At 49.1% G+C, this 26,478-nt stretch overlaps 1 long non-coding RNA gene across 2 annotated transcripts in view; it reads left to right on the top strand.

Moving 5' to 3' along the window:
- The window catches only part of LOC141374537 (uncharacterized), a 51,589-nt gene extending 31,760 nt beyond the window's left edge, over positions 1-19,829 (top strand). For both annotated transcript variants that reach the window (XR_012381516.1, XR_012381517.1), the window contains 2 exons: positions 3,706-3,867; positions 19,481-19,829. This is a non-coding gene — a long non-coding RNA (uncharacterized lncRNA). The remainder of the gene's footprint in view (positions 1-3,705; positions 3,868-19,480) is intronic.
- Positions 19,830-26,478: the final 6,649 nt, after the last annotated feature.

The raw sequence follows: 26,478 nt of genomic DNA, 5'->3' as shown, positions 1-26,478 counted from the left end.
ACCAGCCCCAAACTCAGTGAATTTGATTTCTGTGTGGTCAAATGAATCAACTTAGTGAAATGGGCTCTGGATTTTGGGTCATATTTTAAAAAATCTACCCTACTCTAAGATTATATTTGTAAGAGTCTCCCATTTTTTCCCCCTAGAATTTTATGGTTTTATTTTGTAAAAATGCAAATATGTGATTCTTCTTGAGTCGATTTTGGTGTAAGATGTGAGGTAAGAATCCAACTTTAGGGGCACCTGGCTGGCTCAGTCTGTGGAGCGCACGACTCTTGATCTCAGGGTTGTGAGTTTGAGCCCCACATTGAGTGTAGAGATTACTTAAAAATTAAAAAAAAAAGGAATACAATTTTTCTTTTTTATTTTCTCTTCAATGGCTACCCAGTTGGCTAAATGCCATTTATCTTTTAAAAAATTCTATCTTCCTCCCTTTTGAAAGGATGCCTTTGAGTTTCTTCTGTTTCATTAATCTGTCCATCTGTTCGTGCCACGTACTATGGTGTTTTAATTAACTGTGGTGTTTTATTATGGCCTCATTGCTTTATAATTTGTTTTAATATCTGGTAAGGCTAATTCTGCTTCTAGCACCTATTACTCCTCAAAAAATATTTTTGCTAGCAATTCTAGATAATTTATTTCTCAAAATCATTATTTATTTCAGAATTGTCTTTTTAGTTCTGCCCCGCAAAGCCCAAGCAAATAAAAACAAAGAAACAAAATTGAAAAAAAAAGACCCAACTCTGTTGATTATGGGGGAGGGGGGCAGGATCATACTGAATCTGTGTATTAACGTAAAGAGAGTTTTCATATTTTCAATGTTAAATCTTCATCTGCACATCTTCCATTGGAGCCTTATGGTGTTTTCTGTTTTGTTGTTTTTTTTCTTCTTGATCTTCTACATTTCCTGGTTTAATTTTGTGTATCTGATCTTCTGTTGCTGTTATAGATGAACTTTTTCCTTCCACTATATTTTCTTTTTTTTTTTTTTTAAAGATTTTATTTATTTATTTGTCAGAGAGAGAGAGAGAGTGAGTACAGGCAGGGGGAGAGGAAGAGGGAGAAGCAGGCTTCCTGGTGAGCAGAGAGCCCGACATGGGACTCGATCCCAGGATCCCGGGATCATGACCCGAGCCGAAGGCAGCCGCCCAACCGACTGAGCCACCCAGGCGTCCCTTCCACTATATTTTCTAACTGGTGGTTGTTCGTATATATATTTTGTTTCTTGATATTTTATGTAATTTCTTTGTTGTTACGATATTCTTAAGTGACAGTGGGCTATAGTTTCCTTTTGTGCTTTTTGTCAGATTTTGATGTCATGTTATACTAGTTTCAAAAAAAATTGTATGCACTTGTTGTATGTGCCAAAGGAGTTTACAGAGCATCAGAATGATCCATTTCTTAAAGTTGGTTACAATTCTTCTGTGACAGTCTCTGGGCTTGGTGCTCTTTGGGTGGGGGGGTGGGGGCAGCTTCGACAATTGTCTGTAGTTTCGCATAGCAATTAATCCGTTAGAGTGTCTCACTTTAGTGCGGTTAGTTTTAACAATTTATATTTTCCTGTATACTTATCCTTATTTCCACATTCTCAAATTATTTTGCATAATGATGAGCAAAATAGTGTCATGTTATGTTTTAAATTTTATCAGTTTCTATGGTTATTTTCCTATTATAATTATTTATTTTGGGTATTTCTGTTTTCTCCCTTTGGCTTGATAATGTTAGCTAATGGTTTATCTCTTTTATGAGCTTTTTTTTTTTAATAGAATTGCCTCTCGGAGATATATATATTAATTCTATAGTTCTTTAATTTCATTCATTGTATTCTGCTTTCACATAACAAATGTCTTTTTTCTGCTTTCTGCAGCTCGACTTTGTTGTCTGTTTTCTAACTTCTTGAGTTGCATGCTTAATTAACTTATCTTCATTTTTACCTGTGAACATCCTTCTAGCACAATTCTGACATAACACTTTCATTAGGATTATTTAAAGGTATTTTCCAATTTCAGCTTTGACTTCCTCTTTGTCCCAAATGCTCTTTAAGAGAAGGAATACAAACTTCAGAGTGGTAAGAATTTTATTTAAAAATTCTGATTTTATTTCATTATAATCTCAGCATATGGTATGGATGGTTTCTATTTTGGAGAGCATATTGCGGTGGTGTTTGTAGACTAAGGTGTTCAATTTTTAAAATTTTCTGTTTTCAGCGTTTTAAAGGAATTATTTTCAGGGTATCAGGATCACTTTCTTAATTTGATGATTTGCTCCTCTGTATCCTGAATTATTTTGTGTTTACTTCCTCTGGCATGGACTGGGTGGCCAAGTGTCATCTCTGACTACTAAAATGCTTCTAGTTCTTCTTGTGTATCCTGTAGTTTTACTTAAGGAATGTTGATGTGATGGTGTTTGAAATATAAATATTTGCAACTGTTTGATCATTGGCAATGGTGATCTCTATCATTAGAACGTTTTCTTCGTTCTAGTTTAATATCCCTCTGTGTCCTACTCACTGCCCCCAACTTAAAGCTTATCAACCCCTAAAATTGTGCTCCTTCCTTCCTCTTTGTGCTCACATGTTCTATCTTTACCCATTCTTTTGTTTCCAACCTCTCTAGGTAATTGTTTTAAGAGAAATAAGAAATTTGGACCTTATTTTTTGATCCAGTCTGAGAGTAAAAATATTTTAGTAGGTAAAGTGATCCCATTCGCATGAATTAATATGACATGTTTGCTCCTGTTTTTTTTTTTTCCCCTTTTAAATCACGTTTTATGTTATATTTTCTGGTTTTATTGCTGCTGCATTTATTTTTTCAATCCTTTACTCCATATTGTGTTTTATTTGCTTGGTTTTTTTTTTATGTATTTCTTCTAATAATTTGAAAGGCTTTTATTTTCCCCCAAGTGGTTACCTTTTGTATATGTGTGTGTGTGTGTTTTCCCTAGTATCTATTGACTGCTTTCTCTACAAATGACAAAATTGCTGTATTTCTACTAAATGCTACCTCCCCCCACCACTTTAGTCGATCATATTATTACTGTTTTTCTGAATGTTTGCCTTTTATACCTTTAAATATTTATGCATGACTATTACTTACTTTATTAGCCTTAAATGATATCTTTGACAGCCAGTTAGAAACAAAATGTTATTAGCATACGTACACTGTTTTCTACCTTCTCTTCCTTCCCTAAGCCATGTTTTGTTGGTTATAAGCTTTTTATGTTATCAAGGTTTAAAACCTTTGCCTCTTTGGTTCTAGAACTGTAATTACCATGTTGCTTTAGTGTTGTCTTAGTCTCAGTTACATGGATCTTGTGTCACTTTAGTTCTAATGCTGTGCTTCTTTCCACTCATCTTTTGATTGCCTTGGGATTATCTTCTTGTAGATTCCTCAAGCTCATGAGATTGATGTTCTCATGTTCTCGCATGTTCGTAAATGTCGCCTTTACACTTGATTGATAGCTTGCTTGGATATGGCATCTTCAGTTACACCATTATTTCTTTGTTTGGATAAAATTGTGGAGATGTCTGAGGTTACCCTGATTGTTTTCCCTCCTCCTTAAAAGCAACTTGATCATTAGGGCTGAATGTTCCAAAGGAGTATTTGTCTTTGAAGTCCAGAATATATATTAGATTTGATCATTTTTTGTTGGTATTCTCCTTTTTTTTAAGAATTTTTTTTAATAAAGATTTTATTTATTTGACAGAGAGAGGCACAGCGAGAGAGGGAGCACAGCAGGAGCAATGGGAGAGGGAGAAGCAGGCTTCCCGTGGAACAGGAAGCCCGATGCGGGACTCGATCCCAGGACCCTGGGACCATGACCTGAGCCGAAGGCAGATGCTTAATGACTGAACCACCCAGGCGCCCGGTATTTTCCTTTCTGATTGTTATATTTGCTCTTATATTTTTTGGAAAATTCTTATAAAATATCTTTAAATATCTGTTCTCTTCATAGGGATATGAATTACATATATTTTGTCTACTTTTCAGACCAGCCATTTCTCTATGATCTTGGTTTTTTAACCTTTTACTAATTTCTACTGATTTTTCTCACTTTCTTCACTTTTGTCCTCCATATCACTTCCTATGCTTTCAGCAGGGCCTATGGTTGGTTTTACATTTTTTTTCCTACTTATTTTCTGAGCTCTGCCATCTTATGACTTATATCCTTTGCTTGCCTTGCCATATTTTTTCCCTGAACATTTGTATCTCTTCTTTGTGCTCTTGGTTTGTAGGAGTGGTTGCTTCCTTGAGTTTTAAAGATTTCTATGGTAATATGTTTGTTCATTTTTCTGGTGAGGGTTTTTTGTCTACTACTTATTTTTTCCTCTGTTCTCTCCTTTTTTGTTCTAATATCTTTATTATATAAATTCTATGGTAGTTTCTTTTTGGTTATTAATTCATCTTTTAATGAGGTGACTTTTTCCTGGACCAGTTATTTGCATGAGATTCTAGAGTGGAGGAGGGAGAGCATGGTCATGTTCTAGGCTACCAGCACTTTCCTACGGGGACATGAGTGTAGGATCTTGCAAGCTTTACTTTTGTCTAGTCAACTGGCAAGGACTACTGCTGATATGCTTATAATGTGGAGCCTCACTCATCTCTCCTCCATTACTAAGAGACTGCTTTCTGCAAATATGACTTCTCTGCATGATTAATCATTGGTCCCAACTTTGCTTTTTCTGCTTCATGTCAAAATAGGTTCAAGAAAGTTCCCAATGCCCAGCCCACATACCTGTCCTTATTATTCTTAACAAGAGAGTGTGATTTTTTTTTTTTTTCCCCCTGGAGAGTGACACTTACCCTGGAAGGTGTGTTTGGTCAGCTTTACCTGAACTTTGTGCCACAACTGTTTTCTATCAGCATCTTTCTGTATCCCAGTTATGTGTTGTGTCTGAGTTTATAGGTCTTTGCTAGCTTTGTCAAAGATAGAGTTAGTTTCTTATTCTCCTTGTTGCTTTTAGGTGATTTTCAAAAGAAGTATTTTCCTTTTAGAGGGAGAAACAGCAACCAGAAGTTCCGAACATTCTTTATTTTGGTGGCCTAGTTAGCTTATAGCTTCTATTTACTCATAGTTTCTACTTATTCAAGACACACTAATAACCCTATTACCTCAATACCTATTTCTATGTGTCTTTTCAGTTTTTACTTTTGCTACCAACTGACTGATGCTCTCCCCATAGTTTCCTATTCAAACTTCTGGGACAATTTGATTGGTCCAGTGAATAACCGTTGTCCTTATTTGGATAGAACTTTTTGCCCTCTTAATAAAACACTTGAATCAGTTCCTTTCACTGGTCAGGTAGCTGTGGTTGATGCTCTTCAATAACACAGCAGAGTATATACAATCTTGGACTGTCTCCTTACTAGGGGCATATGGGCACAAGGGTTTGTATGGGCAGGTGTAACCCAGGCAATGACTTGAGATTAGGACTGAATTTGTAGGGTTTGAGTTGAAGTTCCCAAACCAAGTCTGGATGGAATGGAACATGCTGAGGAATAGTACAAGATGAGACTGAATATGCAGGGAAGGTGGCAGTTGCACTTAGTCCTCCAATCTTCTCCCTCCCTTTCCCTCCCTGTCCTGGGAACTCCCCAGAGAGCAGCAACTTTCATGGCTCAGGACCTGGGTGGCATTCCATTGACTCAGCACCTGGGCAGGGCCTAAGAGGGCTGGGGCTTGGGACTGAGGATGTGCAAGAAGCACCAAAGGAAGGCTGGAGGAAGAACCCAGTTGGGAGGCTATTGCCTGTCAACATGAGGGTGCAAGTCCCAGGAACTGCAAAGAACAAACTGCAACAGTCATGAAGCTGGAAAATTCCAAGATTGGGGTAGTATTGGAAGGGAAGAAAGAAGAGGGATGGAGGCAAGATCCTCTGCTTAAACAGAGCCACAGAACTCAGGTGATAATTGGTAATGTGGGCAAGATAGAGTCAAAGATGGTACCACTGACTGAAACCAGGAAGGGGGAGGGAGACCTGGAGCAGGAGGAGGGTATGAACCTGGGGTCAGGGGGTAGAGTCAGGGAGTACTTTTAGGGTCATCAGCACTGGAGGAGTTCAGGTAAGGCAAATTGGTTTGTTGTACCAGTGTTTACTTATTATAATTAATCTTTTCTCTTAAGTGACTATTAGAAACTCATGCCAGGCCAAGGTGGCCCTGATCTGGCTTGGCCTTTGGATCTGAGCCTATTAAGACTGTCCCTGGAGTATGGTTAGTGTGATGAATGGGGGACTTGCTCCTTCTCTCCCGCTTCACCTCAGTCTCCTTCTGGCCTCCCTTTCCTCCGCCTGCTCTTGTTCCCATTCTGCTCCTTATGCAACAATAAGCTTATAGGGTGTTAGGGAAGGAAGGGTAACTTATAGGCAATCTAGTTCAACCCTCTCCTTTTACAGAGGAGAAAACTGAGGCCCCAAAAGAAGTGACTTTCTTAAAGAGAATGGGTCCCAGACCCCAGGCCTCCTGACTTTTGGTCTGGGGTCCTGTCCACCACGGTAGACCACCTTTCTAACCAGTATGTGATATTTTGTCAGTATCACTGATTTGCACGGTGTGTGTGTTCACTGTAGATTTGCATACCATAAAGTCCTGAAGATGAATATTTTATTTTTTAATTTTTTTGAGATGGAGGGAGGGACAGAAGGAGAGGGAGAGAGAAAGAACCTTAAGCAGACTCTGCGCTGAGCGTGGAGCCCAGTGCAGGGCTTGACCTCTTGACCCTGAGATTATGACCTGAGCTGAAATCAAGAGTTGGATGTGCCACCCAGGTGCCCTGAAAATGAACATTTTAGAGAGACTTCTCTGGAGCAAGTCACCCAGCCTCTGACCCTGTGAGCATCTACAACTGTAAGGGAATCCTTCCATCCAGAGACCCACACAGCCTGTTTATTTTCTCTCTACACCACAGCCCTCCAAGCAGCCGCTTGCTTTGGCGGGGGGTGGGGGGTGGTGGTGATTCAGGCCTCACCCCTTCTTGCCCTGATTGCAGTAACAGGCTCCCGTGGGTTTCTTTTCTCTGATCTGGTTGCCTGTAGTCTCTCTGTTATGGACCAAATTCATACGTTGAGGTCTTAACTTCCAGTGCTTCAGAATGTGACCTTATTTGGAGATAAGGTCTTTAAAGAGACATGGATGAAGTTAAAATCAGGTCTTACGGGTGGACCCTAATCCAATATGACTGGTGTCCTTAAGAGAAGAGGAGATTAGGACACAGACAACACAGAGGGAAGACCACATGAAGGACACAGAGAGACAAACCAAGGAGGGAGAGGCCTCAGAAGAAACCAACCCTGCCTGCACCTTGATCTTGGCCTTCTAGCCTCTAGGACATAAGCCTTTTTGTTTAAGCCACCGAGGCTGTGGTTCTTTGTTACGGAAGCCCTGGCAAACTCATACACCCTCTTTCTTCTCCGGCCAGAGGGAGCTTTCTGGGATGTGCAGTGCTGACCCCTTGCACCTACAAGATAAAGTCACGTGTGGCCTGCAGTCCTTTCATCATCTGGTCCCTCCTCTCTAGCCTCATCTCTCCCTCATACTCCAAACCTAGCCTCAAGCATCAAGGCCAGAGACATTAGACAGATTCTAGTTTCTCCAACAGACCATGGCCCTCACACCGCTCTGTTTCTGCTTGGAGGGCCTTGTAGCTCTTGTGTCTGCCTGGCTAACTCCCAGCCAGCTGCGCAGCCACCTCAGATATTACCTCCCCTGAGCAGCCTTTTCCAGCTGCTTCTCTCTCCTCTGCCCTCAGCACCTCATTCCTCTGTTCTGCACGGCTCCCACCCATACAATTGTCCCTCTTTTCCTTTCCCTCTTTCAGGGAGTGTGTGTTTGGAAAGTCTTACTCTTCTCTCTATCTCTGGGCTTACGCGGAGCAGGAGGTCTTCAATAAACATTTGTTGAATTGAGTTGAATTTTATATCTACAGGGGTCATGGGCCTATGCTCTAAGAAAATAAAAGAGAGGGGCCTGGTTACAGTCTGGCTCCAGCCCAAGGCTGGCATTAGCAGGTGTGTGTCCTGAGAGTGTCCAGTTTGCTGCTCAGGCCATGGAGCAGGGGTGTTTGCTGGCTGCATGCACAGCACAGCTGGTTGGATGAATGTCTGTCTCCATTTCTATAGGTAGAGTGATGAGGGCAAGGATGTTTCTGGTTCCTAGTCATGTCTGTCATGGGGCCTACCACAATTTAGTGAAAGCACCAAACAGGTTTAAAGGACACTTCCGGGGCAGAGAGGAGAGATTGAGAGTATTGTCTCTTACCTCAGAGAGGTATGGGTTTGAATCTCAACCCCACCACTTAGTAGGTATGTGCTCCGGGGTAAATTACTCAATCTTGCTAAGTCCTATTTTTCTCATCCATCAAATAGGGATAGTAACACCTACCCGCTAGTGGTATTGAGAGGATTAAATGCAATAACCTCTCTTTAACAGTTACCTGCCTGCCAGCCTGCTCTCTTTACCTACATCCATCAACCCATCCATCCATTCATCCACCCATCTATGGATCCATTGACCCATCAATCTATTTAGTGCTTTGTCCAATTCCTGGCACATACCAGTGCTCAGTAGATGTTAGTTTCATAAGCAGAAGAGGGAATATTTTCTTCATTTTCCTCAGCTTCAGTGACAGGGTTTGGCAGGTGGGGGGGGGCTTTCTCAAGATTGTTCAGGTTTTTGACCTGTACCCTTACATCAGCCACAGTCCCAGGGGAATAATAATAATAATAATAACAACAATAATAGCAATTGCACAGTCTGTGGGGCACCTGGTAGTTCATAGAATGTTCCCTGTTCAATGTTATGTGATATGCCCCAAGAAATGCCCTCAGTCCCATGATAGGAAGACCCTGGCATCCAAAGGAGAGATGATGAGAGCAATCGGGGCAAGGGTTTCACATCCCCAGCCCAGCTGCGGTTCCTCTTGTCCATCACGTTGGACTCTTTTCCTTGCCAGGAGGACTGAACGGAGAAAGCTCTTTCATCAGCCAATTGAGTTTTTAAGGGTGTTTGACCTTGAGGGTCTTTTCCAGGGCTTGGAGAGCAGGTGGAGGTGGCTGGGACCCTGGGCACCCTCTCCCCACCAGCCTGCCCCAGTACCTGCCTGCTTTGCCGAGGTCGGCTCTCCCTGGCAGCCATCCCAGGCAGCCAGCCCCTCCTGTGTGCCATCCCAGAGGGCCATGTTCTTGTTCACGGACCACTGGGTGCAGGCTGCTGCTCTCTCCTGCCTAATTGCCATTGTCCTTGTTAACACCCTCCCTCTGCCTTCATGCCTCACACCCACCCACCACTCTGGCTCCCCCAATGAGTGCCTCCTACTTGATGAACAAGATGTAAGTATACAAGTTATTAATCTTCCTACCAGGGCAATTACAGCCCAGCAAAGTTCCTCCTTGGCCACGTTGGCTCTTCTATGACAACCTTATCAGGTTAGCAATTTCAGATCTGCATTAAGTGTTCAGAAATCAATTTTCAGCTTATTTTGTGTTGCAAAGTTTGCCATGCCTGAAACCGCACTGCTAATTGAACAAGAGCAATTGATGTTTTAGCAGTAATTAAAGATGGTAATTATGACCAAATCTCCCCCATGGCCCTGCCATGTTTTCTTTTGGACCTGTCAGAATGGCGGGCAGGCCAAATCAATCTTAATAAAGTTGGCACTTCGGAAGTCTCCCCAGAAATGGTGTCACCTTCCGGGTGGGAATGATGGAGCCATGGGGAGCCAGGGAGACAGCATATTTGGGGCTGTGGGGTGACCAGTTAGCTGGACAGTCAGGCAGTCATCAGATGTGACCACTTTGGCCCTCAGAGTGGTTTTCGAGGGAAGGAATGGACAAGGTGGCATGAGCAGGCTTGGCATTGGCTAGTTTGAATAATTTCAGTGGGCTCTGGGGCATAGGGGCTGTTCCCGGTTGTCTGGCACCTGGCCTTGTGGTGATTAGGGCAGAGTGCTAGTGGCCTAGAGTGGAAGAGCCCTGTGAGGGTGCCATTAAGGAGCCAGTTGGGGTATGGGCTCTGGATTGGTTTGTTTGCATATGACAGGTGGGTTCTAAGGTGTTTGCTATTTCTAGGAATTAGCTAGTGCTGGGAGGGGCACTCCCTCCAGCGTTAGCAAGGCAATAATAATTGGATGTCAAAGCATCAGAGTAACAAAATATGCTCACTACAAGCTTGGGCTGGGCATGCTGGATGCCTCATGGGTTGGGCTCCAGAAGAAGTATGCCATGCACTGATATTATTCTACTGTTTTATAGGGAGAACTTGAGAGCAACTTTAAAAAACAATCTCAGCATGGCCACTTGAGGGAATGCATACCAGAGCTGGTCATGCCAACTGCCTACCATTATAGCTTTTGGAAACCATGAGGAGCCCCCAACCTCAAACAGCTCATTGCAAGGCAATCTAGAGAGAACCATTGGGTCATTCAGTGGGCATTCCTATCTGCACCTCCACGATGACGAGGATGTGGTGCCTGGCCGCGGGGGCTTTATAGTCCAGCAGGGAAGAAAGAGGGGCAAGTGGATAATAAGGAAGTACAATGCAGTGTCATGGCCTAGCCATGCTGGGTTTATGGGAGCACTGAAGAAGAGCCCGGATGGGTGAGAGAGGGGTTCCTGGAAGCTTGGTCCTTAAGGCTGAGTAGACGTCGAACCAGTTGAAACTGGAGGGGTCCCGCTCAGGCAGAGGGGCTCATGAGCAATGTCATGGAGGCATGAAGCATTGTGGCATGTTGTGGGGGCCACTGGAGTATGGAGGATGAAGCAGAAGGCAAGAGGGAAGAGTTTGGAGAGGGAGACATCCCGTCAGGGCGTTGGGGTCATGCAAAGCCATCTGGAGATGGGGAGTGGGAAGCCACCAAAGGAGTAACACAGAAGATGTCAAGGTTGCTTTTGAGAGAGTTTATTCTAACAGTTGTAGAGGGGGGGAGCCAGATGTAGCACTGAGGACTCAGAGACACCCTGTCTGGCAGCTTGTAGAGTGATTCCTGGATCTTTCTAGAAAGGCTAGAGGGACTCCTTGGACAACTGCTCTCCCCACTCTTGTGCTTGGTCACATGTAGTAGGTCAGGGCAATTGAGCAGAGACTCTGGCTCATGGCCAAATGATCCCCACAGCTCTGTGCTCAACACTGCCTTATCCCAGCCTCGGCTTCAGTGGGGTTGGGAAGAAGCAGGCATGGGGTGGTGGCAGCCTGCCTGGCAGCAGTTTGGGCAACACTTTGAAACAGACTCTCCCAGAGAAGAGAGCAAGACAAGCAAGATCTCTGGCCACGGAAATGTCCACCAGTCCCTGCCTAGCATGCAGCCTCTCCTGGCCACAGGTGTGTTTGAAGGCATGCTTACTGGGGCACCATTCACACACACAGACCTGTTGAAACACACATGCACACATAATAAACACATACCTGCCTGGATGTGAACACGCCGAGCAACAGAGATCGGCACACTTATAGGCACACAGCCATATATGCAGATATGCCTGAAGTCACGCGTTTATGTGTGCTCACTGAAACACCAGCCACGTGTGTGCCATTTGTATACATGCCCAGGCACACGGGGTGGGTATGTGTGCACACGTTCAGCCCTAATGGGAATGTTTGCCCTCTGGTCCAGGTGGCATCAGTTTAAAAAACGAGGTAATTTGGGAGCCAGACAGGTCTTCAATCAGAGGGCTTACCTCTTCCAGGGGAGGCAGTGGGGGTGGGGTGGGGAGCGAGTGCTGAGGAAGGGGCGAGAGAGGAGCTGAACGTGGTTCTTTGGTTTCCTCTGGGGGTATTCATCACTCTTCCCACATCCTGGTTACTTGAGTGGGGGAGGGGGGCATGTTTCGGCCCTTCAGACAGGTCCACCCTGGTCTTCAGACTCCAAATCGTCTGTCTCTTCCCTGGCAGGGTCAAGCCAGTCTTTACAGATGGCCACAAAGGTCTGGCAGCTGTAATGGGAGGTACTGGTTCTACCTCCACAATGATGGGGAAATCGGGTCAGAGAGGTTTTGAGTTTAGAGTTCATTTTGCTCAACTCTTGCATTGTCTAGATGAGTAGGCACAAGCCCAGAGGGGACAAGTGACTTGCCCAAGGTTACACTGAAGCTGTGTGAGGATGCAGCTCACCATAACTCTGAGGTCCCTCTTTAGCAAACCATACACCATGGGCTGGAAGAGACTCTATAAGGTCCGCGCAGCCGAGGCTTGGAGATGTGTGCCAGCTCAGATTTTATTGGCCAGAATGATACCCCAAATAACACGCTTTTGTACAAGCTGAGGATCTATGACTATGTGGCCAGCCCCTTGCCGCCAGACACCCCCACCTCGCTCATCAGCCACAGTGTGTATTTGGGTTCCTGTTTTAAAAGCTCTTCACTGGTAGGCCTCTTCTCTGTCCCCTCAATACTGTCCCTTGAGTCCTATTTCCTTCCCCTAGCCAGGACCCTCTCCTAGCAGACAGCAGCCCTCTCTCTCCCCAACGACTCATGCCTCCTGTTACAGCTTACGCTCCTCTCCTTTTGGTGCTGTCTCAGGAAAAGAGAGAACAGCTGGTCATTTCTTCCTCTTGTTTCTTGGTGCTAATCCTCCAGGCTGGTCCAATTTACAGACATAAACCTTGCAGGAACTTTCTAATCTTTGACTTCTCTAGGAAACAGCATCAATGGGGAAGATGTTGGGGGTGGTGGGAGTTTCAGCCAGAGGGTTGGTTTCTCAGCGCTGGAACTGATTTTTTACCTTGATGGGGCTCTGTCCCCTTTCTCCGGTGGGGCTACTGTGCAAGACCCTGCGGGGGCCCGTTTAGGCAGAGTTGGGAGGGTGGGAGGCCAGACCAGGGCCCAAGGACCCGATGTGCCCATAACTTCTGGGTTCTTTGACCACCGAACATCCTCTATCACCTTGGACCCCACATTCTCCCGAACTCCACTCTTTCAGCCAGCCTGTGTTCCTGAAGCTCCTTCCCTGGTTGGGTGATTGATTAATTGATTTACATATTTATTAAAATGTATTTTAGTAGCGTCTTTGCCTTTGATGCCAAATTTCATTTCCTATTGTGGGGCTGCTGACAGCCGGCATTGTAAATGCAAAGACACTTTACAAAACAATTTAAATAGCAATTGCCACCAGCTTAAAAATGAGCAAAACAGACAAATAAAATACTGATGAGGAAATTGGCAGCTTCAGGACAAGGAGGGCCAGGGGTTTCTTAGCAGCCAGCAGCTCTGGGTGCCGGGATGGTAAAGGCTGTGTAATTGCGTCTTTGGAATGGCCCAGATTTTAGGTGTGGATGAAGGGAGGTTAACAATTGCTGCTCAGGGAGCAAAAGTGCCTTGCCCTTAAAGGCAACCCATCTTCAGGAATTTTTTCTGAGCAGAGGGGTTATACGAAGGCAGGGAGCAGTGAGGGCTCAAGCCCCTGATCTTTGCCCTGCAGTCTCAACTTGCAAGGTTGTGTCTGCTTGCTGTAGGGAGCACTTTGGGCACCGAGGCTGGCCTGAAGATCTGGGAGGCCAGCAGGCAGCTTGTTCTTGTCCAGCCAGTGGAGTGTGAAGAGTGTGGACAAGAAATTCAGTCTCCGGACTCTGGTCCCAGCCTGGCCCAGCTGTGAATCTTGGGCAGGTTAGGTCCTCCCCCAGGGTTTCTGCTTCCTCTGTAGCATGCACTGTGCTAGAAATCCAGGAGCGCTAGCCTGATCTAGTCCTGCTTTCCACTTCCTAGCTGTGTGACTTCAAGCAGGTTGCATTCCTTGTCTGGGCCTCATCTGTGGTGTGAGAGCAAGGGGTGTGGTGCTTCGTGAAGCCTTTTTTTTCCTATGATTTGGTTGGGGCCCGTGATACTATGTGGTCCCACTGATGGTCCGGTTGTAGAGAGGGAAAGAGGGGAAGGTGAGTGGGTGTGTGGTGGGAGAAGCAGCCTGCAGAATAGGAGGCCAGGACCAAGCCAGAATTTGGGGCAGGACTTGATTGTATTGCCCCTGAGAAAAGGCAGAGATGAAAACTATCAGAAAAGAGGCCCAAATCTCCAAAGGCGAGTCAGATAGTACTCATCCTTCTGTCCTTCTACCCATCACTGTCCTCTGGTTGCTTCGCATCTCCCTGCTTGTGCCTTCTCTGTCTCCATGCTGTCACTTCCTCCCCATCCTTGGGGCTGTCCCCCGAGGCCCCCCTGATGCTGCCTTTTCCTGCTGCTAGATTTACTTCCTGCATGAGCTCGTTTTGCAGCTATACTCTCTTTTTCCAAGATGCTCAGATTTTCATTTCCAGCCTTGACCTCTTACCAGAACTCTGGTCTCATAAATCCAGCAGCCTGTAGGACATCTCTCCTTAAATGTCTTGTTGTCACCATGAAATGTCTAAAACCACATACCGCGTCTTCTCTCACAAACCACTGCTTCCCCCTGTGACCCCTACCTTCTTCTTCTTCTTCTTCTTCTTTTTTTTTTTACTGCATTCTTCTCACTTCAGTTTCTTATATACAGGCAGTTATCTAAAGAAACTTTTGTATGGTGTTTACAGTTTTTAAGTCTCCTTTCTGTGTATGGTCGTATTTCTTACAGCAAGTGTGCATTGAGCAGCTATTATCTGCCATGGGCAGGACAAAGGAGTGAACAGAGCAGACACAGCTCCCTGCCTTCAAGGGGCTTAGGTTCCTGTGGTTTCTCTTTGCCCCAGGCCTCTGAGTGGGCTGCCTTGTTCATGGACACAGAAGCCATGCTTTGCTTGTCTTGGGAAGCTTCCAGAGACTTCAAGCACAGATTTTGGTTCAAAGCACAGGATCCAGAATTTTTTTTTTTTGGCTAAAAATGTGGGAAGCACTTTGTCTAAGCATGGCACTGTACTAAACGCTGAGAGTTTGAGGATGGAGTCCCAGCCCTTAGGGAACTTGCAAACTGCATGAACAATGTATCCACAGGGAGTTGAGTAGCAAACCAAAATAATATGCAGGATATTCACAAGGCAGTCCTCTGTTCATTCAGGCGTTCGTTCAATTAACAGATAATTGAAGACCCCAAATGTGCCAGACACGGTGCTGGTTGCAGTGAATGAGGAGAGAAAAGAAATAGTCCCTGCCCTCAAGGAGCACATGCTCTGGTGGAGGAGAAGGATGCATAAACAGGGATCAGTGCAAAGAGGGCCAATGGATGCACAAAGTGTGAGAAGCTGTGGGGACAGAGCTGCGGGGCCAAGGGTAGGGAAGGCCTTCTGGGGAAGGGAATGGCTGAGCTGGCCTCAGGACGAGCAGGCGTTCATCAGCAAGCGGAAGCTGGGTGGTCAGTGGGGCAGAGAGGGCAGTTCAGAGAGAACAGCACATGTGCGTTGCACTCTGGCGTCCGAGCAGTTCTGCAAGGCTGGTACGTAGGAAGGCTTCAATGTCAAGTGAGTGGGAGTCCCTGTAAGGGCAGATGACCTCAGCTGAAGAGAGGGCTCTCCTCGGAGATCAGCAAAGCATTCCCTGAGGCAGTGGGCCTGCAGCTCCAGGCTGAAGGGCAAGGAAATTCGGACAGGTGGCGATGAAAGAGAAAGGCTCTGAGCTTTCGGGGTCCCCCCTTGCCTTGTGGTAGCCAAGCCCTCCATGTTCTGGCCCCAGCCCACCTTTAGCTTTCTCTCCCAGAGCCCCCCATGCATAGCATACTCTGCCCTGGGCCCGCAGGATGGCCTGCAACGCTGGCGCCTTCCGGCAGCATCCCTCAGGCAGTCCCTCCCCTGGCAGGAGCCTTCTCTGCGGCTCTAAATGCCAAGATCATAACCATCCTTCAAGATCAGGGATTCACAGTCCTCCTCTTCCATGAAGCCTTACCCCTCCCTCCCAACGGACAGTGTCTCTTCTGCTGAGTGTGCCCAGCACTTCTCTCTGGCAGCTGTGGCTCTTCTCTGTGGCTCAGCTCGTGCAGACTACCTGTATCCTGCTTCTTCGAGCACGCCTCACCTCTTCTGCTGGGTGGCAGGGTGGGGCTTCTGCCAGTCCTCCCAGTGCTTTGCCAGTGGTGGTTGCCAGAGAGAACCCGAGATGCTGGAGGCCACAGTGAGCCAAGGTGTGGATATGGGAGCTGAGCCTGCCATGAGGGGCCTTGGGGGGTGTCCACATCTCTTGGCTCCGATCCAGAGAGGGAAGTAACCATGCATTAATTGTTACAGATGGGTCTGAACTCCTCTTATCTGCACGGTATGGTTAATGTGTGGGGAAGATACTACACTGGGCACCTGTCATGAGGAAAGCCACCTTGGAGAGTGGGGAAACGGGGCCTTATCTGCTAGGCGAGGGCTTTCCTTGTGTGCTGGTCAAGGCTCGCCTTTCTACCTGCCCCGGTGGGCCCGGTGATAGCCTCTTTGGAATCCAGCCCCGAGTGGATGGCCCCAGCTGTGCAGGAAACTTAGTCTGTGCCTCTTTTGATTTTGTCTAATGAGCAAGCAAGCTCTTCACTCACTCACTCACTCACTCACTCATTCATTCATCCAACAATTGACTAAGATAGTGCATGCACAGGTGCTGAGGTGCAGTAGGAAATCAGGTGGTACTGGTCATTTATATTTGCTGTCATTATTTAATTTTTTCCCCTGAATATTTAGAAAAGTCTTTATTTAAATGCCAGCCTGCCTCAGCTGTGCCATGGCAGGCGGGGGGGGGGGGGGGGGGGGTGGCGCGCCGGGGGGGGGGGGGGGGGGGGGGGGGGGGGGGGGGGGGGGATGTGGCACATCCAGGTTGGGCTGGAGTTTTAAGCGCATGGAGGCAGGGGAATCCCAGTGCGCCAGGGGACTGTCACAGGGGTGGCCCTTACAAGGGCAGAGGGCAACTACTTTGTTTGCCCATCCTCTTGTCAGAGATGCTGCTTCCCGAGATCTCTGCCAAACCCCTGGGCCCTTTGGGTTTGTCTTTCACAGGGCTCCTTTCTTTTCATGAGGCGGTGTTGGGGAGTGGTGAAAACACAGCCTGGGTTTGCCTCTACCTATTAGCCAATTACTGAAGCTCTCTGAGATGGCATCTCCCTCAGGGGGTGGGTGTAGGAATGACAACGATTGTGTGTGACCTGCCAGGACCCAGTGCATACCAAAGTGAGTCTTTAATGAGTGATAGCTGTCATTGTCATTACACAGAGGGGCAACAGACATGGATTCTCTATTGTCAAGCAGGAGAGAGAAGTAAAAATGCAAAAGGAAAAGTGCTGTCTTTTATTCATACAGGGCAGGTGGGTTTGCATACTCTCTCCTCTCCTCTTCTTGGCCCATCCCCCAGTGGCCTTAGTCACACACAGCTTAGTCAGGGTGGTAAGTTCACACTGCCCCCCCACCCCAGCGCAGTGAAGGAGCTAAGTGGCCAATGGGAGGATCGAACCCACAACCTTGGCTTTATTAGAATCATGGCACAGAGAGCTGGTGGGCAGCCCTGATACCATCTAACCTCGTGGGCCACCCTGAGTATGAGGGTCCTCATAAGGGGTATGTGGGAGGTGGCTGAAGTTTCACAGATAACCTCCCCCCCCCCACCCCCGCCTCCAAGAAGGCCTCCCCAGTCTCCTCTCTCCAGAGTCCCAGGGTGGAGCTCCCTCCTGCTCCCTTCCCAGGGAGCGCCATCCATGGCTATCCCCATGGCAACTGCGATGGGGACCCAGTTGGGGGGATAAGAGAGGGATGAAGGAGAATAATCAAGAATTGCTTGTTTGGGAAAAGAAAAAAAGGAGCGGAGAGGGAGAGTGGGAGGCAGAAAAGACAGGAAGGCAAGTAGAGACAGAGGGGAGAGAAAAAGCAGAGGGAGAGGGAGAGGGAGAGAGAAGAGAGTCTTTTCTTTGGGGAAAAATGGAAATTTAATCAGATCAGTTTTTATAGTGCAAATAGAAAATCAGTTTTAATAAAGCCAAAAGGAAATGCAAAACAGCCGCTTGAGATGGAGATTGTGTTAAACAGACAGCTCTTTAGGAGTAGCCGAGGCTGGGATGTTTATTGTGCACAGACAGAGCAAGGAGGGGGATTTCTGGCTGAATTTCAAATAGGCATTTGATTTGGCTTTGGGGGTGGGTGATGAGCCCCTCCCTGGTCCCCTCCTCCCTACATTCAGGCCCATCTGTCCAGGGAAGGAACTCTCCCAAAATGTGAGAGGAAAAGAAGGGGAAGGTGGGGACATCGGGGCACTGTCCTGACCCAGAGCAAGAGGAGTCGGTCACCCCATGTGGGGTGTGCTCCCCGCAGGTCTGGCCCACGCCTCCTGCCCAAAGACTGGACTCTGCCCTCCATGAACACACCCACTGCTTTCAGTTCCTGATTCTTAATTACAGTTCTGGCATAGCTCTTGGCTTTATTGCTTTCATTTATTATAAAAAGACCAGTGTCTTTTTTTTTTTTTTTTTTTTGAAACGGCTATCTGGTCAAATCACGGTTGATAAGCAACACTGAGCTGTCTTTTTAAGACAGGCCAAATTTATCACACTTAAAAAAAAAAGGCAAACCTTCGATGGCCTATTAGGAAATTTCCCCCCCTTTCCCCAGAGTGACATTTTAGTAAAAGGCTTTATTTCTCCCCTCAGCTTTCACAAGCCGTCGCCTTGAGAAGGGGGGTGGGGAGAATGAGCATTTTTGAGGCTGTGCCATAAAATATATGGAGAGGCCACAGAAGATAACAGGGTCTGTCCTAATGGGGCTGTTAGCTCAGGAGGAAAAGAGGGGGCCTTTGGCACGTGTTTGTCAGCTGTTATTTTTGTAATTAGAAGAGAAACTGCACTTTACATTTCAGAAACGGAGCGATTTGAGGCTGCAAGGAAGATGTGGGGTCTGGGCCAGAAAGCTAGGTTGGGAGGAGTGGGGGATGGGCAAGACAGGGGAGGGGGGTGGGCTGGTGGTTCCTGGGGTGAAGGAGCTCATCTGTCACCTTTGAAGCTGGCTCACAATGAGAGAGGAGCCCCGCGGGCCCCCGACCCTCAGTAGGCTCCCCTCTCCTTGGGGCCCCCACCCTGTAGTCGCTGAAGCAGGTAAAGTCAAGCCGTGGGCCCGCCAGACTGCTGCAGGTAGGGGTTGGCGCGGGGTCCGGTCGGCGATCTTCCCCTGGCCCAGGAGGCCTCTGACCCTCTGCTGGGACTAGGAGAGGAGCTGCAGAGAGGCCATCCTGAGGGCCCAGCCCGAATGAAGCAAATGTTCGTCCCTTGCTGCTTGCAGAGTTGGCCGTAGAAAGACAAGAAGAGGCCAGGGAGAGAGGGCAGGTCCCTGCTCCTCCTGAGTGGGTGGGGCATCCTTGGGAGCCGCCTGGGGCTAATCCACACAGCCCGGGGCAGCCCTGGTAGCTGTGGGAGGGCTGTTGGATGGAGGAGGTCAGCAGGCAGGAGGAGGCTCGCCTCCTGGACACCCTCACCTTCGTGCCCCCTCCTTGCCTGCCATCCGGTCCTCCTCGAAGGCTCCTTTCCATTCCCCCTCTGCCTCGTTCTCGTGTTTTTCTCCCTAGCGATATTTTGTGCCTTGTCATTTTGAACAAAGACAGCTTTAAATGTTAAACAGCTACCTCCCTTTGTTCTGCCCCTGAGATCAGGGCTTCAGAGGAGCATTGCGCCTTCGCACTCTGCAGAGCCCCGTCTCTCGCCTGCGGTGGATGTCCTCATCTCCCTGGCGCTGAGCACCTGATCCAACAGTGGGGCCACACCTGACCGCTGCTACCCTGAGATCCGAAGAAAGCAAGATCTGGAGGAGGCTGGACCACAGGAATCAGGGGCCTAGTCAGTGAGTCGAAGGGGGTTGGGGTCCGGCACAGAGAAAGCTGGTTTGAAACTGAGCACGGCCATCCCCTGGGTGAGCTCAGGAAAATTCTTGGACTTCTCCAGCCTTCAGTTTTCTCATCTGTAAACTGGCAGAGGCTTGTTGGGATGATTAAATCAAATGGTGAATGCAAAGCTTGTGCCGCAGAGCCCAGGACTCAGTAGGTGCTAGCCTGCCTCCCCTGCCAGGCTGGGAGGCTGGTGGGAACTGGCTGCCTGGCACGTCCTACATCTCAGGGCAAAGGTGTAGGCTCAGTGGGGCAGTCCGTGTGCCGCTGGAGCCAGGACTAGAAGGGTCTAGGATGCCCAGGCTGGTGTCACTTCTGTCCCCCCGCGGTGACTCTCAACTCCCCGGGGCCATCTCGGGCAGGCCATTGCAGTTCTCCAGGCCTTGGTTCCCCATCCCAGGTGATCTCTGAGGTGATCCAGCTCAAAAAAAGTCCAAATCCTATGAATCCATCCTGGAACTCTCCGAATGCTTAGATCTGCATGTCGGGACCATGCCCGGAGGCCGCGTGGTCAAGCTGCGTGTGACCCTTCCCTGCAGACATCATGGACTTGGAGAGCCCAGCCTTGAGAACGGGTGTCACAGTGTTGGCGGACCGCAACTCTCAGCTCCCAGGGAGGAGGCACAGAGTGAGGCCCCCCAGCCGGCGCCCCCGCCAGCAACTGTGGGGTCCTCCGGGATGCAGGACTTCCAGTGCTGAAAGTAGGGAAGTCCGGACGAACCAGAAATGAGCTGGGTACCCTAGAACAGGGCTCAAATGTGGGTCTATCCATGGTGCGTGGTGCCCTACTGCGCGCAGCCACAAGGACACAGTAAGGGCGGAAGCCACCTCTCCCTGGAGGGTGCTCAGAGCCCCGAGGAGGAGCAGCGCGAGGGGCAGACGACGTGCCCTACAGTGTGTGAGAAGGGAGCCTGGAGAAGGGGAGGTGAACTCCGGTTTGGTGGTGATGGGGGGTAGTCAGAAAGGCTTCCCAGAGGAGGTGATCGTTGAGGTTTTGAAGGCTGAAGAGGAGTTTGTGAGGCTGGAGATGGAGCTCAAGAGGCAGAGCTCGGAGAGGTGTAAAAGGGCATAGTTAAGCTGGGGAGCAAAATGGTGTGTGATGGGGGTGGCAGGGCAGGAGGCTACAGAATGGAAAGGTACCCTTTCCATTTCCTTGCCACGTGGGGACGGGGTGGGGTGTGGTTTGGAAGGAAGGAAGTCCTCAGCACCAGGGAAACGTTGGGATGCCTTCTCCACTTTAAGATGGAGACATAATTTCTACAGTGTCCTGGTTTCATGTCAGCCTTCCAAGGTCTAGGAGAATGTTATGGAGCTCCCCGTGCCAGCACTGCTTGGCTCCCTGGCATGGCTGGGTGCCTGGCCCGTGGCCGGAGGCCAGTGGCCCAGAGCCCAGGGAAGCCAGCTGGTGACAGGATAGAGTTGTCCTGGCTTTGGCCAGGCAGACCGGTGGGCTCTGACCCAGGCTGTGATCCCTGCAGGACCTCCTCTTGGAGATATTTAGCTCTGCAAAGAGGCAAAGATGCTGTTTTAAGAGTATCCCCCTGCTCTGTGCTCCCTCACCTCTGTCACCAGCACAGGGAATCTGAGGACCCAGCTGCTTTTGGGGGGGCTGGGCTAAGCCAACCGACCAAAGCTAATTCCACTCCATCCGCCCCTGCAGTCAGGGGACTGGGTGACTAAGAAGCCATGCATCAGAGCGCCGGATCTCCATCTGAAGACCAGACCTGGGGATGGGACTGTCTAATGAATATATCAATGACTCTAGGCCAGCCATGCTCACTCCCCTTACCCCTGTGGGAGAGAATGCATTGTCTTGGTCCACCTCAAATCCTTTTTGGAATAAAACAGAGTATTACAACCAACCAACCAGTCAGCCAACCCATCAATCAACCCTGAGATGTTGACCAGAAGCTTCCACACAGCACCTCATGGGAAGGAGGCCCAGGTGTCAGGGCGGCCCAGTGAGGACCAGGATCTGGCTCCATTTGCAGCCCACATCTCTTTTTATGTGGTGGTAGCACACTTGGCCTTGAGAGATTTGGTGTCAGAGGCTCCCACACTTTTTTCTCTTGATCCACAATTGCTTACCAATGTGGATAATTTTGGGGACCCAAGGCTAGAAATAGATTTATATGGGTACTTAAAAAAATGGACCAGATGGACAGTGATGACAATATAATAAGGTGTGTGTGTGTGTGTGTGTGTGTGTGTGTGTGTGTGTTGTGAGGGAAACACATACTTGGACTCCAGTGCAGCAGGTGTGAGGCCTGAGGCCCACCCCCGGCCTGGCCTTCAGCTACATCCCCTTCCTCCCTGGGGGCAGGCGGGGAGAATACCTGTCCACGCAGGCTTTATAATTTTCTGTTCACTCAGTAGGTCTCCCCAGGAGTCTGTGAATTCCTTGAGATAGGAGGCCTCCTTTTTTCTTGTCACTGTATCCCCAGGGCCTGGCACAAAGTAGAAACTCAATAAATGTTAGTTGAATGAATGAATAAACGTTTGAATAACAGAACTACCTGCTCTCCCGACCTCTCTCAGGATTATTGGGAGGATCAAATGAGATAATGCACATGAAAGCACTTTGTAAATTGCAGAGCTCTATACAAATGCAAATCATTCACAGCTTTGGTGGAAATTATTATTCAAATTATTATTATTATTTTCACTGTGAAGGAGGCCAGGAAGGAGAGGGCAGTGGAATCAGTCCCCAGTGGTGGGAGCCTGGGCTCCAGCAGCCGGCACTGGGGCAGCGCTCCCAAGCCTGTCTCCGAGCCCCTTAAATCCTCCCAGAGCGTTGGCTACCTCCCTCGCCGTGGCCTGACAGCAGCTGCCTGGGCTGGGGCAGAAGTTGCTGTTGGAATGCTGCCCAGTGTGGGGACGGAAGCTACAAGCACATCTTACCCTGAACAAAATGAATTAAACGCCAAGCTCGAAATGAAAAAGGTTTTCTTTTCTCTGCTGTTTTCTTTTCTTTTCTTTCTTTTTTTTTTGAAGTAGAAAAGGTGGTGTGCTAGAAATGGGGTGATAGCAGAGAGAGACAGAGGCAAGGGGGTACCCCCAAACCCGGAGTTGGCCTGGTGTCCAGGCTGAGCTCCTGTTTGCAATGCTATTACCCCGCCTCTTCAACCCCTGGCCTGCAAGAGGGAGGGCTAGACGGCTGGGCAGCCAAGAGACTCAGAGCAAAGGCGTGATTGATAATTGGCGACTGTAATTCTATAATTCATCTCCCTGCACCGCAGTGAAATTAAAAGAGTTTAGGTTCCCAAGCATAATGATCATCAATTAAACGCCGGGGAGATTTAGTGTCCTCATTTGAATTTTGTTTTATTTATTTAAATGTCTCTTTTCGGGGGACGGGAGTGTCGGGAGCAGGGGGAGCGGGTGAGCCAGGGACTGGGGCGGGTGGGAGGCAGGTGCCAGGCAGGGGGTCTCGGGGCGCCTGCCGCACCGGGCTGCCCGGGGCGGGGGGGGGGGGGGGGGGGGGGGGGGGGGGGGGCCCGCGGGGCGGCGGGCTCAGAGAGACAGGGGATCCATCATCCCGGGTCTAATCAGTTAATACTGATAAACTGCCAGCAATAACTGCCAATTGCGCCACCGTTTTGGAGCTGCCAGTTCATTCATTTAGGGAGTGCGGCGGCCCGTCGGGGGGCGGGGGAAGCGCTCCCGACCCGGCGTCTTTCCCGCCTGTCCCCGCGGGGCGGTGGTGCATCTGGCGCGGGCGGAGAGCCCCCGCCGACTGCTGCACGCGGCGCGAAGAGGGCAGCGGTCGGCGTGAGGGCTGAATCAGGCCCCAGTGGGCCTGGGCGCGCCGGGGGAGGCCTGCCTGGTTCTCCCGCCCGCGCCAGCACGCGGATGGCACCCGCCTTGAGGATGCGACAGAAACGTCTCCTGGCCAAGTGGTGGGATCTCCTTGTGCGGGGCCAGAGAAGGAAGCCTCAGCAATCAGGTTACTTCTGGCGCCCCTGCCCTGCCCCCCAGCTGTGGGACTCAGTTGCCCTCTCTGGAAAGGAGGGGGCTGGGCTAGGCGGCCTCTAGGGGTTCTTTTAGCTCTGTGGCTTTGCGGAAGCTACCTTTCCATGCTGGTCTAGAAGAAGGGGGTGGTTAACGCATCCTCTGCCCTCTTTTCCAACCCCGAATAGTTTGAGATTCGGAGTCCACCTCTCCACCTCCACTCTGAGCCCCTACCCACCCCCACCCCCACCCCCACCCCCCGCCAGTTGCTGTCCATTTTTCGGGGTTGGTTACTGCTGCAGCTTCCTGGCATACTCTGATTCCTACTTCTCACTTGCAATCAAGAAACTAAAAATAGAGCATAAAGGAGCTCTCCAAGGGGGGTGGTGGTGGGGGTGGGCAGAGGACTAGGAAAATGCTTGGTTCCTCCCGGGAATGAGACCTCATCAGCTCTACATAGGGAGTTAGAAATCCAATCCAGACCATGGGCTGGGGTGGGGTGTGGGATGGGGAACCTTTCTGATCACCAAGTGGGGAGCTTGAAAGAAAACTGAGTGTGTGTGGGGGGGGAGTGGGGGGCATGCCTGGGAAGTGGGGGTTGGGGAGAAGGAGGGTGGGCGTTTTAGATCCTTGGGAATGAAGCCCATAGCATGCCTTGCACAGTGGCTCCCCACCCCTGGGGTTGAGTGAGAACTGAAATCCACAGATCCTGGGGGCTTACTTGGGCACCAGAGGCCTTGTGCTGTAATTCATCTGCCAGGAGAGGGCGCCATATTCTAATTTTAGCAAAGGCATCGTGTGTAAACTGAGGCTCTCGAAAGGCTTGTGGTGACTGGTTGTATAGTTGGCTTCTCCGGCTTGAGACACACAGGAACCCCGTCAGAGATTTCTCCCTCAGAAATGGTATCTTTCGGCTTGCAGGGGATGACTGTGTTCAAGCTTGATATGATAAGATTGAAAACTTTGCAGGCGATGGGCAGTGCTAGGAGTCAGCCTACAGGAGGGAGCCTGTGGGCTGAGGGGGAGCCTGGACTCTCAGGCAGCTGGTCCCAGGATACAGGCGACCCCTCTCCCTGGTAGAGCACCCCCCCCCCGCCCCAGGGAGCTCAGAAAGGCAAGTGGACATGTGTAAATGACTCAGCAGGTACTGGGGGAGACAAGCCTGATTCTGGATCCAGAGCATGCCGTTTTTTCCTTGGAGCCTCAGTTTCCCCTTGTGTCTAATAGGATGTATTGCATAAAAGCTCTGGGGATGAAGAAGTGCTGGAACTATGCACTTCTATGCAAGGAACATAGTTATAACTTTCATTTCCCATGCATAAAATCAGGCAGCAGCCCAGCCTTATCTTCCAAGGGGCAGTTCAGAAGGAGGACTTTATCTGCGCCCCTCTCTGGTGTTGCCTTCCAGACCCCTTTCTCTCACAGGGCTATCTTTAGGACCCATGTTGCTTCCCCTCCTGAGGGAGGAAGTGAAATGGCTGATATTAGAATCCAGAGACTAGCCATGTTTTGGTACCACTGATTCAAATCAAGATACTGTCTTTCAAGTCTCCCCTCTGTCTTGCTGAACTCATTCCAGCTCCCTTACCAAGCCCATCTAGATGGAGAGACAGTTGGTCCTGGAAAATGTGGTGATTTCTCTAATGAAGGAGGGCTGAGCTGTGGGCAGCCGGGCCCTGCTGGGGGACCCCTGTGCATCCTGATGAGGCCTTCCTTGGCTTCTTACAGATGGTTGCTGTCTCCTTCTAGTTTCTAAAAGAGCCCCTTTGTCGCCCCTTCCTTCAGGAAGGCTGAGGGTGTTCTGGGTTGATCCAAGGACAGTTGAAGGTGACCCCTGTTCCCAGGGAATGCCCAGTTCCATTTATGGACCCGTGACGTTTCATCCTGCGCCTGGGCCATCCACCCACCATGGCTTCTCTGCCCTGACAGGTCTGGTGTGAAGGGCTGTTTGGCGCTTCCCCAGGGAATGTCTTTAGCCCCTTTCGGAGGACTAGCAGGTGTAGTTGGGATGAAGAGCTCCAAAGGGCAAAGACTACAGTTTTCTGTGTAGAATCTGTGAGAGCACCAAGCCCAAGTGGGCATGAAGCCCAACAAAGGCTTTTTAAAATTACCATGTGCTGTCCTTTCTCTGATTACAAAAGTAATACATATTCATGGTCAAAAATTTGGAAAATACAGAAAAGCACAAAGAAAAAATTCATCCATATTCTACTACCCAGAAGCCACCACTATTAATATTTGAGGTGTATCACCTCGCTGTCCTTTCCTTTCTTTCTGACTCTTTATCTCTGTCTTTTAATAGGAATCTCATGCAGTAACACTTTCTTGTCTCCTACTTCATAACAGCATGTGGGGAGCATTTCCCTCACGCAACAAACGCTGGGCAAAAAGTGTAGCCAGGTGTTTGGTCTGGAAAGCGTGGGAGAGCGGGCTCTCAGAGGGGATCTCAGCACTGACAGATGGGGCTCTCTCCTGCTTCCAGTGAAGCCAGAGGACCATATATATAATCCACGGGTGGGAGAGGTAGCCCGAGAGGCGGGGCAGGGTGCAGGCCAGTGTCCCAGGGCATCTCGGGAGTGTGCCTGGCTGATCCTGTTGCCTCGCTGGAGGTTCCTTCCACTGAGTCAGCCGCCTTCCTGTGTGGGCTCTTGCTGCAGCCCCAGCAGGCCAGTGGGATGAAGGGAGAGGGCCGCGGTGCGGGTCACTTGGAAGCTCAGAACAACGCTAGGAATGTAAGGCACTTGGAGGGAGGGTGGAGTCCAGAGCCCTCTCCCCAGTGAGACACGCATGAGAAATAACAGTAACAAGGAAGCCAG

The sequence above is a fragment of the Callorhinus ursinus genome, unplaced genomic scaffold, assembly GCF_003265705.2.
Source record: "Callorhinus ursinus isolate GAN/ISIS: 27379988/994484 unplaced genomic scaffold, GSC_fseal_2.0 scaffold19, whole genome shotgun sequence".
In the NCBI taxonomy this organism is placed as follows: Eukaryota; Metazoa; Chordata; class Mammalia; order Carnivora; family Otariidae; genus Callorhinus; species Callorhinus ursinus.
Note: the sequence above shows the minus strand (reverse complement) of the source record. Positions and strands in the feature narration are given on the sequence as shown.